A 10,618-nucleotide genomic window follows, 5' to 3' on the forward strand; every position below is an offset into this window, starting at 1 on the left:
AGAGCAGGATGCAGATGGGGCTCTCAGGTTGGTTGCTGGTGACATCAGTGCATGGACAAGCACAGATGCGTGTTGGGTTGCAGACTTCCTTTTCTGAATTATTGTTTCACTTTGCCTTTAACTTTTGAGAAACTCAAGGACTCATTTGGAGGAACCATTTCTGGTGGAGAAAGAAGATTCAGTATTCCCAGTTTTTTAGTACTTACCATTACTGATAGGGCTCTAGAAGTAGTAAGTACTACTGACTGGGAGGCACGATCTTGTCACATCAACACTGGCTTTCCTGACAGGAGGAATGGGCAGAGCTGCTAATTCCCCACAGATGTTGTGGACACGAAAGTTTTCTGCAGTAAATTTTAAAAATTGGAAGGAGATCCTGTGCTTCAGATTGCTGCTTGCAAAAAGATACCAGCATTCCCAGAGCCCAGCCTGCAGTGTGTGAGCTTTAGAGCTGCCTCTGTTTTTCATCAAATCACACAGGAAAAGCTTTCTCTGCCTAGGCTTGGGAAGAAAATGAATTCCTCTCTACTCTGCTTTCTTTACTCCCCACCTGGAGTACTGCATCCAGCTATGGAGTCCCCAGTATAAGAAGGACACGGATGCCTCGCAGCAGGTCCAGAGGAGGGCCAGGAAGATGACCAAAAGGCTGGAGCATCAGCAAAAAACAGGCACTAAATCAAAAACTAAACCAGAAACTGAGACCTACTTCAGCCAATTTGTTATCAGAATTAAACAACCAACCAGAACTTCCAGGTACTACTGATAGATTCAAACCTAGCTTGGGAGACTGAATGACAAAATCCCTTCTGTATCCCAGGTCTCTGGCTATTTCTGACATGTGAGCCAGATTCAAGGGATGGGGAGCTTGGAAATAGGGATGGCTTGGAGCCAGGGAGAGAAAATGGAACACAAGAAGAGGCTTTATCATGCATTTCCTATATAATAGCCAAAATATCCATCTGTTCTTTCTCATATACCCTAGAGAGAGCACAACTGAAGTGTGAAGAACTGTTTAATGGATTTAGTAATAGTATTGATCTTCTGTCATTTAAAAAGGGTCTCAGGGCCTAATCAGATCTGTAGAAATGTCTCATTATTTACTTTGCCAAAGGAAAGGATTAGATATCAGAGAAAGAAAAGACCCTTCTGCAGGCATGGGTTTACTCAGCAGGATGCAAATCCATTCCATTTACTCTTACCTTTATATGTGTTTAAATAGGAAAGAATCCAAACAACCCAATGAGATTCTGCCTGGAGGAATCAGTACAGTAGCAATAAACAGAAATAGACTCAGCAACACAGCAAATTGACTCTTAGATTTCCAACACCCTGATTTAGCTCCATTATATGGTCACATAAGAAATGACAGCAGAAATTGTACTGTTGATTATAGAAACAGATTGAAAAAGTTTTCACCTTCTGAGATACAAAGGTAGAAAGAGTAAACCAGAAACTTTCTGATGGCATTGTTATAGTCACCTTTGAGACAACAGAAAATGATCTTATCACACCATTGCCTGCAATGCCCCTGCCTCAGAAAACAGTGATGGTTTTACTTCCTTGACACTTGAACCCAAGTTAACTTCCCAGTCTATCTTTCAGGGTGGCTGCAGATGAGACAGCCCATTTTGTACCTATGTTGGGGCACAACTGAAGCTATGCAGACATGGAGTAGCAGCTGTAGAACTGCCTACTCAGCCCACGCTGGGTCTATCAGCAGAGCAAAATATTTCAGGTTGAACACAAACATTGACTTTGCAGTGAGATTTCTTTTGCAATGATATTTTTTCATGTTAACATTCCAGATATTATCAGTACATTCTGAGATAGGCACACACACATATACTTGCACGATAACTATAACGAATAATCTGGTTTGATTTGGATTGCAGGAGATACTTTAAACCTCTTTTTATTTCAATTCCATGCAAACTCTACACCAGTTTCTACTGCTGAATTCCACAAACAACAGAGCGAATTCGAGAGCCTCTGTATTTTCCATCAGTGAAGAGATTTTGCATTAGTTCTCTTTCAGGTACTTCTTTTTGGATACTTTTATTTAAAACACCTCACTGTTTACCACAGGAACCTTGCAGGTGGCTTGCTTTCTTGGATCAACATTGATCTGCCTTGCTCAGCACTGTCATTGCACTCATTCATCCTGATGCCCACTTGCATTTAGTCATGGATATGCCATATCCCTGGCAGGTTTGTAGTTAAGTTAATAGACTATTTTATGGGACGTGAAGGTTTTGGACACCCCCTGTGTCCCAACTACATACTTCAAGAAAGGAAGGTGCACAAAACTGAACGACCAAGAAAAGGTTAATTCTTTCATTTTCTAACAATAGAAAACATGGTTCTTCTTTCAGGGCAGAGGTGGGTTAGCAAGAGAGCAGGGTATCCCCTTGGAGCAGCACAGGCAGGCAGTCCCAGCATGACCCTCAAAGCACGGGGACATGGCTCCCTGAATCAGAGGCTTCAGCATGGGAGAAGAGCCACTGCCAAATTTAAAGAGAAGCCTGAAAGCGACTGACAAGCACACAGACTGTGCAGAAGTGTCCAGAGCAACAGAAGGTGTGCTGCTCTGCCATGGCAGCTCCAGCATTGGAGAGAAGCCCCAGGATGGTGGCTGCTCCCAGGGCAGAAAGCCCAGGGCTGGCAGTGGCAGCTGGAGAGGCAGAGAGCAAGGAGGAAGGGGTAGTGGGAGTGTAAATTGTCACTCCTTGTATAGCCAAGGGATTTCACCTGGCAGTCACTGATGATCAATAAATTTAGAAAGAAAGGAACACCATTATTTTAGTGTTCCTCTTAAGAAGGTGACAGCATTGGAAAGGTGCTATTTATTATTTACCTGTGCTGCAATACCTTAGATACTTTAGTCTGACATTAGAGTCCAGTATCTCAGAGACACTTAAATAAACCTGTACTTTTGAAAGTCTGATGTAGATTCCAAAAGCCTCAGAGGCAGGAGTAGCCAGCTGCTACAAATACATTCTCTGATTACAGGAGTTCCAAGGCAAGAGTAGCTTTGTCTAAAAAAAGAACCTTCCAGTTATGCTCAAGCCTCTATTCTGTGCAATAATTGAATGTCTGCTGAAAAACCATCTTGTGATCTGTTGCAATAAAAGGAGTACTTTGACCATAATTTGGTTGTGCTTCCTGAAATGCTGCAGCCCAGTGCCTCTAGGGCAGAAAGCCTGACATGTTCCTTCTCAGAGCAACCCTCATTCATAGAGAAATGTTTTGGGCCCCTTGCACATTTTGCCTACAGTGCCAGAGCCCTTTCCTTCCTAAAGCAAAAGCCTTCAAGCTTTCCTTCCACTGCTGGAGCATTTCTTACAGGGAAGGGTACCTTGGGCTTTCTATCAGGTTTGTAACCTCCTTCCCAGATTTCATGCTCTGTGTTACATCCACAGTTGATCACAAAAATAGATGGCAATTTTTATTTCATGCTCAGCCTGAACCCTACTGACTGAGCAGGAGCAAGGGAGATGTGGTGAATTAGTCTTAGCTTGTATCATACCCTCTCTGCACCTTTTCAGCTACAGGAGGACCCTGCCATCTTATGAAAGAAATCCACTGCAGTATGATCCAGACAGCAGTAAATACTTTCCTTCTATTTTTCCATTTGTCATCACGTTTGATCTAAATCAAGTCTTACAGCCTAAAACCAGATATTCCTTAGAACTGCTCCAGATAAAGCAGCAGTTCTAAGCAGCACAAGTAAAATGCCTTTTTTAGAACTATATTCAATAACAAGCAAATGCTAGTAGGAGTGCTAGTATCATTAGGAGTGAGGAGATGTTTTAGTTTCAAATTCCTGATTCCATGATGCTGAGAAGCACATCACAGTTTTTCTGTGTTGAACTCCAGTGGCTGCTGCAATGCCAGCTGTAACACCCTCCTGGAAACTACAAAGAATGGATGTTCTCTTCTGAGCTGGGTTTGGGTGCCTCCTCCAGCTCACACATACTTGGGTGCATGTGTGAGAAAGGACATGAGTGCACAGGCACATACTTTAGGGGCATTTTACATTTCCTTCAACCGTATCTCACTTGCCAAAGGAGACTGTTGAATTATAGCCTCTGAAGCTCAGTGTGTAGCTATTCCAGCCTTTCCCTGGCTATTTTCTCCTTCACTGAGACAGATTTTAATTCTACAACAGACTTCCCCTCATGCAGATTAACTTCATCAATTTTTGTTTTGTTTTGACATAGGTGACCCCATGACACCAAGAGATCCCTGGTGTCTTACATGGCACCTGCTGGCCAGCTCAGAAAATCACATCCCTCCTTGGTTATTCTTCACCAGCTCAGTTATTCCCATCATGCTCTCAGTCTTACCCCAGGCAATATGACTTGCATGTGAAAGCTTATGGGTTTTGTGTTCTTTGGTACAAAGAGGTTGTTTATTGGAGTGATGCCCAGAATTTCATTTGTCTTTGTTGAGCACACATAGATAGGAAAGGGCAGGAACATAAGGATAGAAGGAATTTAAAGTTGTGTCAAGGTCTTGACTTGCTTCTTCTTACCTGTACAGGAGAGTATGTCATCTGTAACACCTACCTTTAGGGGAGATCAGAAATTACTTTCCTTTCCTTGTCTGCCACTGGAGCTAGAACAGCAAAGACTGGGTATGAGAAATATGTATTCAGTCCACAATGCCAATCAGAGGGTCATCAAATGGGACTAAGAAATCAGCACCAAGTAGCTGTTAGGAACACCTGGTACTTCACAAAGTGAAATGAGTGGAAGAGCATCAAACTCCCAGGGTAAGAGCTCCAGGATATTCTATGCACAAAGGCAAAAGCACCTCTAGTTCCCTGGGCTCCTGTCCCCTCACTCATTTCCCCCTCAGAGGAGGACATTAACACACAATGACAGCTTGGGACTTCATGTCTCCTGTATCATTCACATCCTTTAGTTGCTATGCTGGGTCCTAAGGGGTAGAGACAGCACCAGGACTTTTCTTCCTTTAGTTATGAGGAAAGTTCTGTTCCTTTCTCCACCAAAAGTTATTTTGCCATGTTTGTTTTTATGTTAGCATTTGATGTTAATCCACAGGTAACTCTATTTCCAGCCTCAAATCCTTTTCTGAGGTCCTGATTCTCAACCAGCATTTCCTTTCCCTCTTTCATGTAATGCAATATTTATTCCTTTTCTTTGAATCAATACAGCTTTAATTAGGAGGCATCTTTCATAGAAACTGTATTCTGAAATACCGGTGAATAATTCCATGGCCTGTATATGGGACAAGGCACTGCAAGTGGCAAATATTGCATGGGGTCAAAACATTCAATCACAGTTAGTTTCACCAAACCTCATGTCATTGATTCCTCACCTTTTCTGCACCTTAGAGATTTTACATCTGCACACTTTTCCCCTCCCCTCAAAGGCTGGTGTTTCCTACTTAGCCCTTTATACAGCTCTGATCACAACCACATGAAATCCTCAGGAAGGAAGATGTTCTCAAGTAAAATATGTGTCCAGCCTATATTTGCAATGGGCATTTGAGATGCCCAGCTAGATAGCTCCTTACCTCCCAGAGTGTCCAATCTCACTAGTTCTACCTAAGTTATTGAAAGTATTGCTTATTCAGAAGAGGTTCTGAGTGCTGACCCAGGATATCAGCACAACATACTACTGTAAGAAGTACCCAGCATACACTGAAGGACTTCTTCTCCCTGCCCCTAAAAGGACACTTTGAGCCCAGGTTTATCAAGATCTCATCAAACAAAAGGCTATCCTGTAGCAGGAAGAGGATGAGAGGCATATAGGTGGCCTCCTGGAGGGCACTAAAAAAAAAAAAGACAATTTTTCCCCAGCAAAGCTTTAGACTTTCTATATTCTCTCCCTATACATCCTACACTTTGTGTGACATACACCACTGCAGAGGGATGCTGACATTCACTGTGTGTTTTAAGTTTTGACCAAGAGAAATGCTTTACTATTCTACATTCACACACCAATAACCTTCCTTTCCTAGCTAAAGTCTGCAAAACTCACAACAAAACATTTGACTGATCCTCTGCATAGAATGCAACATATTCTTAGGAAACAATTATCAAAACAAAAAAATAGCCTCAACTTCTGTATGTAATTTTTCTTCTTAATGGGCCATTAAAAGGCTCATTCTTGTGCTGCATTCATCTCTTTCCTGTTAGTGCTGCTCTTATTAGGGCATCTTGTGCTTCCTTGTAGACCTCTAGAGACATCCAGACATTTTGTATTAATATTATTATCCTTGCTAAGAGCTGAATGCAATTGTTCAAGAGAGCAAGCTAATGTACACCTACAGTGAAAAACACTTGCAGAAAACTCAGGAAGAGAGCTGCGGCCAGAGAAGGGAATTAAGAGGCAGGATTCCTAGGGTCTACTTCCAGTTCTGCTTAGACCTTACTTATCTGCAAAGATTTTTTCAAACCTCCTTTTGCCTCAGTTTCTAAACTGTTGAATGATCCATGAAGACCTGGATTTAAGGTAGTAAGTGCACTCAAAAAAAGGTGGTCCACACTTCCTGTGCCCCTTAATCACACCACTTTTAAAACGTAAATGGTCAATTTTACCAATCTCCTTCTTCCCTTCTCCATCCTCAACTCATCCTTCTTATAAGTCTTTCCTCCGTTGAGGGTTAGGATTTGTCCCTTTTTTTCTTTTTGGGGGCAGGTCGGGGGTTAATTTTCTCCCATTTGTCGCTAAGAGACAATAACTATCGATACTTAAAGAGATAAAAGAAATGGCCAAGGTGAGGGAAGGGTGCAGCTGGCCACTCTCTTACCTGGGCAGTTTTCTCTTTGGAAGGGCAGAGATACCATGAGATTTTGGCCGGGGAGTGCGGGGCCCGCTCTCTCACTGTCGGCATTAGAGAACGGCCGAGCTGTTGCTTACTGTGGGGAGATTTCACTGCCACCGCCAGAGCCCAGCCCGGCACTGCTTCTTCCTCACTGTGCCTTTGCTTGTAGGAGCAGCCATTGAACTGGGACCTTATTAGCACCCTACCCCACTGGAAAGGACCCTCACCATTTGCTCGGGTGCCTCAGGGGAAAACCTTTCTGAAGGAGCCTCTCCTGGCTGCTTTCAAGAGCCATCTCAGCTGCTTTCGGCTGCCACCGCCCAGCCCTGACCTTTCTCTGCCACTGCTCCGGGTTTTTTCGCTACACTGGAACTCTGCACCCCCTGCCTGCCAGGACGCCCGGCAGCTCCTGCCACAGCTGTGGGGTTTCTGATACATTTCTCTTGCTACGCTGGGGTCTGTTGGTCCTGCCGTTCCAGCGGCTGCTCCCAAGCTCCTCCTACAGCCCGCTCCACCACCCAGCCCGCCGGCCATTACGACGTGAGGGGGACGCGGCTGGGCTCGTGCCACAGCGCCCCCCTGCAGGCGCGGGTGAATCAGCGCCCCCGCGCTGCCCTGCCCGGAGCCAGCAGCGCCCCTGCCGGCCGTGACCGGAACTGCAGCGCACGGGAAGCGCCTGCGGCCGAGAGACGGCTGAGCTTGGGGTTCTGGGTCTGGGTCTGTTTGTAGTTGTTTGTTTGCCTTGCCATACATACTAATAAAGAACTGTTATTCCTTTTCTCCTGTTGTTGCCTAAAAGCCCCGTAATTGCAAAGTTATAATAATTTGGAGGGAAGGGGGTCATATTTTTTGCATTCCAAGGGAGGTTCCTGCCTTCCTTGGCAGACACCTGTCTCTCAAACCAAGACATCCTTCTTTTTGGCTGTTTCATGCACTCATTTAAATTGCAGCCAGAGACATCTGTAGTGGGTGTTAGGAAAGCAATTCTAATAAGAAATATAGCGAGGTGATGATGATTGCCCCGCTAATGCAGTTAAAAGAAAGGGAACGAACATGTAGAAATGTCCGCCCCACAATTACTCTGTGTAGCTGCAAAGTGCTGTTATCCTCAGGCCACACAGCCAGAAAGGAGGTCACAGCCGTGCGCTGCTGTGGTTTCATGTCCTTACTGCTGCCTCTCAGCTGTCCTGCCTCAGCACCTCAGTTACCTCTCATCCTTCAATATGTGGCTTTGCTTTGCTTCCACCAGCTCTTGCACCCAAGGCCAGGAGTGAGGATGTGCTGCACGGCCTTGCAGAGTCAGAGGCCCTACCTTGTGCTTGTGCGTACTAGCACTTCACTTATCTGTCTCCCTCCTTGAATATAGAGAAAGTAAAAATTGTTGTTTTTTAGATGTGCTATAGCTCTAACCACCTACTAGATGTGGAAGACACAATTCACAGTTCACTGGAGTAATTTAGCCATTGTATAACTTACAGAAACCAGAAGTGCCAGGAAGACATTTTGGGGAGGTGAAAGCGCATAATTTGCACTTCAATCATGATGTTCACTGCCAGATAAAATCAGCACAAGCCTTAGCATGTACCTGGGACAAAAATGACAAATGGTTGATGAGCCTTGATAGACAGAAAATGAAGAAAAAAATCTGAGAAGCCATTACAGAATCAAATACAAGCAGCTGCAGAGGCTGTTGTTCTGTGATGGTCATACACTCACCTTGATTATTATTTTGTACCTTGTTACTAGCCTGTGGTTGGCACCTATAAATCCAAAAAGTCAGCTCTGCTAGAAATAGATGTGCTCTACAGCAATCAGTATCTCATCCAGTCAAAAATACAGGAAAAGGCACAGCTACATAAGCTGCAAAATTGAGTGCTGGCAGATGAGGCTCTGGAAACGCATCCAAGAGGATCAGGTGGGAATTGGGAAACAGAATGGCAGCAGGAGGAAAGGAAGGGTATATGAGGGTCGTTGCTCCCAGAGTTAGCAACAGGAGACAGGGTTTCATGGTGCTCAGCAGACCTGGAGATGTGCAGGCATCCTTATATCTGACGACTCACTCCTGACTTATGTGTAAGGCTGCTTGGCAAAAAACACAAAAAGCCCAGGGGCTCCTGAGAAAGCTGTCATTTTGCAGCTTTTGAAGGCACTAACAGCATGCTGCCAAGTCACTGAATGCCTACTGTAAAATTCAAGCCCTCGGTGAAATGCGGTTTCTGCACAAGCAGCGTGCCGGACAAGGGGAGGGCAGCAAGGTACAGGAACCTAGAGCACACCTGCTTCCCACAGACCCACAGCTCCCCATCCAGCCTGACAGAGCTCAGCTAATCCATCCCACAGATCCTTTATAGCATCATCTCTTCCCTGCAGGGCTCTGCTTCAGTGTGGTTCAGGCTGCAGAACCCAGATGGGAGCTCTGGATGTTTTCCTTTCCACCCACAGAAGCCCTTTAATCTTTCAGCTGCCAAAGAGGCATGTGGAGCCTGACAGGAAAACAATCAGCAAGTCCTCTATCAGCCAGAGACATCAGGGACACAGGCATGTTTATATTCCGAGCCCTTATCTGCCCGGATGGAGATATGTGCCCTTTGAAGAGCCCAAACTGCTCCCTCACCCCACACAGTGTCCAGAGTGATGATCATTGTCCTGCCCAGATCCTCTGAGAGCTGCGTGGCCTAACACCCTGAGCACAGCCTTGCTTTTTTTGCCAGCTATCTTGGATGAGTGACAAGGGGTGTTGAATGGAAAGGGAATTGTGACATCCCCATGGGGACCCTTGTGACTTGTCAGCGCTGGTGTGATTCTTCCCACTTCCCCTTCATCTGCTCTGAACTGGCACAAGTGTGCCACATCACCACTGCTTCTTGCCTAGTAATCATACAAGAAACAGGCAACAGGCAATCTATTTTTAAAAAAGGGCTCAGTACTCTTAAAGATGAGGAACTGGGGCAAGGAATATAACTGAAACAATAAAACAGGAAAGAAAGTACACGTGTTCCCAGGTCTGCCAATACAAGCTCCCGAATGGTTATGTAAGGTGCTGCTCACGTCCACATTGTGCTGCTGTTGGGAGTTAATCTACAGTCTTGGAGACGAGAAGCTTTCAGCCCTGGAACAGGTGCCTCAGCCTTTCTGGGTACTGTCCTCCTGTTCTGCCTGGGAGAGAGGCAGCTAGCATCAAAAAGAGCATCTAATCAGCTATAATTGAAACCAACCAGCTCCAATCCATCTACCAGCAAAGGGAAGGGCTTCGTACAAAATGTCCTCTACTCCTGCAAGGAGGTGTCTGTCCTCATGAGCCTCCTGGGAGTGAGCAGGAGCCCTTTTCTCACAAGAAGGAAAACTGAGGAGTATGTGTGCTAACCATGGATTGCCAAGCCATTGCACAGCTGGGCTGGGAGCAGGTCTGTGCAATGCCCTGCTTGTAGTGCCAGAATTCCTTCAGGTGTACAACAGGCCTTGAGTGTGTTAGTGGCTTCTGTGCTGTGACTGATAAGGGGAATGAAAATCTCCACAGCATAGGACTGTTGGCTGCTGGCTACCACAGGACCTGTAGCAAATCAAATCCAATGACCTCTCTGAGCAATGTTTCTTTATGCTGTTGTCCAATGCTCATGCAATAAAAGAAACTTTTACTTTTGGCCTGTCACAGCATAGCACTGAGATGCAGATGTGGTAAACTTTCTCAGGCATTAAAGTGCTGGAATGAAACAGTCATTGCAGCAAGTTTTGTCCTTCAAGTTCTTAAGCAGGACACAGACCATCACATTCTGAGTCATCCAGCCTCACAGCAGCATGAACTTGCTGTCTATACCTTGGGTTG

This window comes from Zonotrichia leucophrys, chromosome 5 (genome assembly GCF_028769735.1).
Source record: "Zonotrichia leucophrys gambelii isolate GWCS_2022_RI chromosome 5, RI_Zleu_2.0, whole genome shotgun sequence".
Taxonomy (NCBI): Eukaryota; Metazoa; Chordata; class Aves; order Passeriformes; family Passerellidae; genus Zonotrichia; species Zonotrichia leucophrys.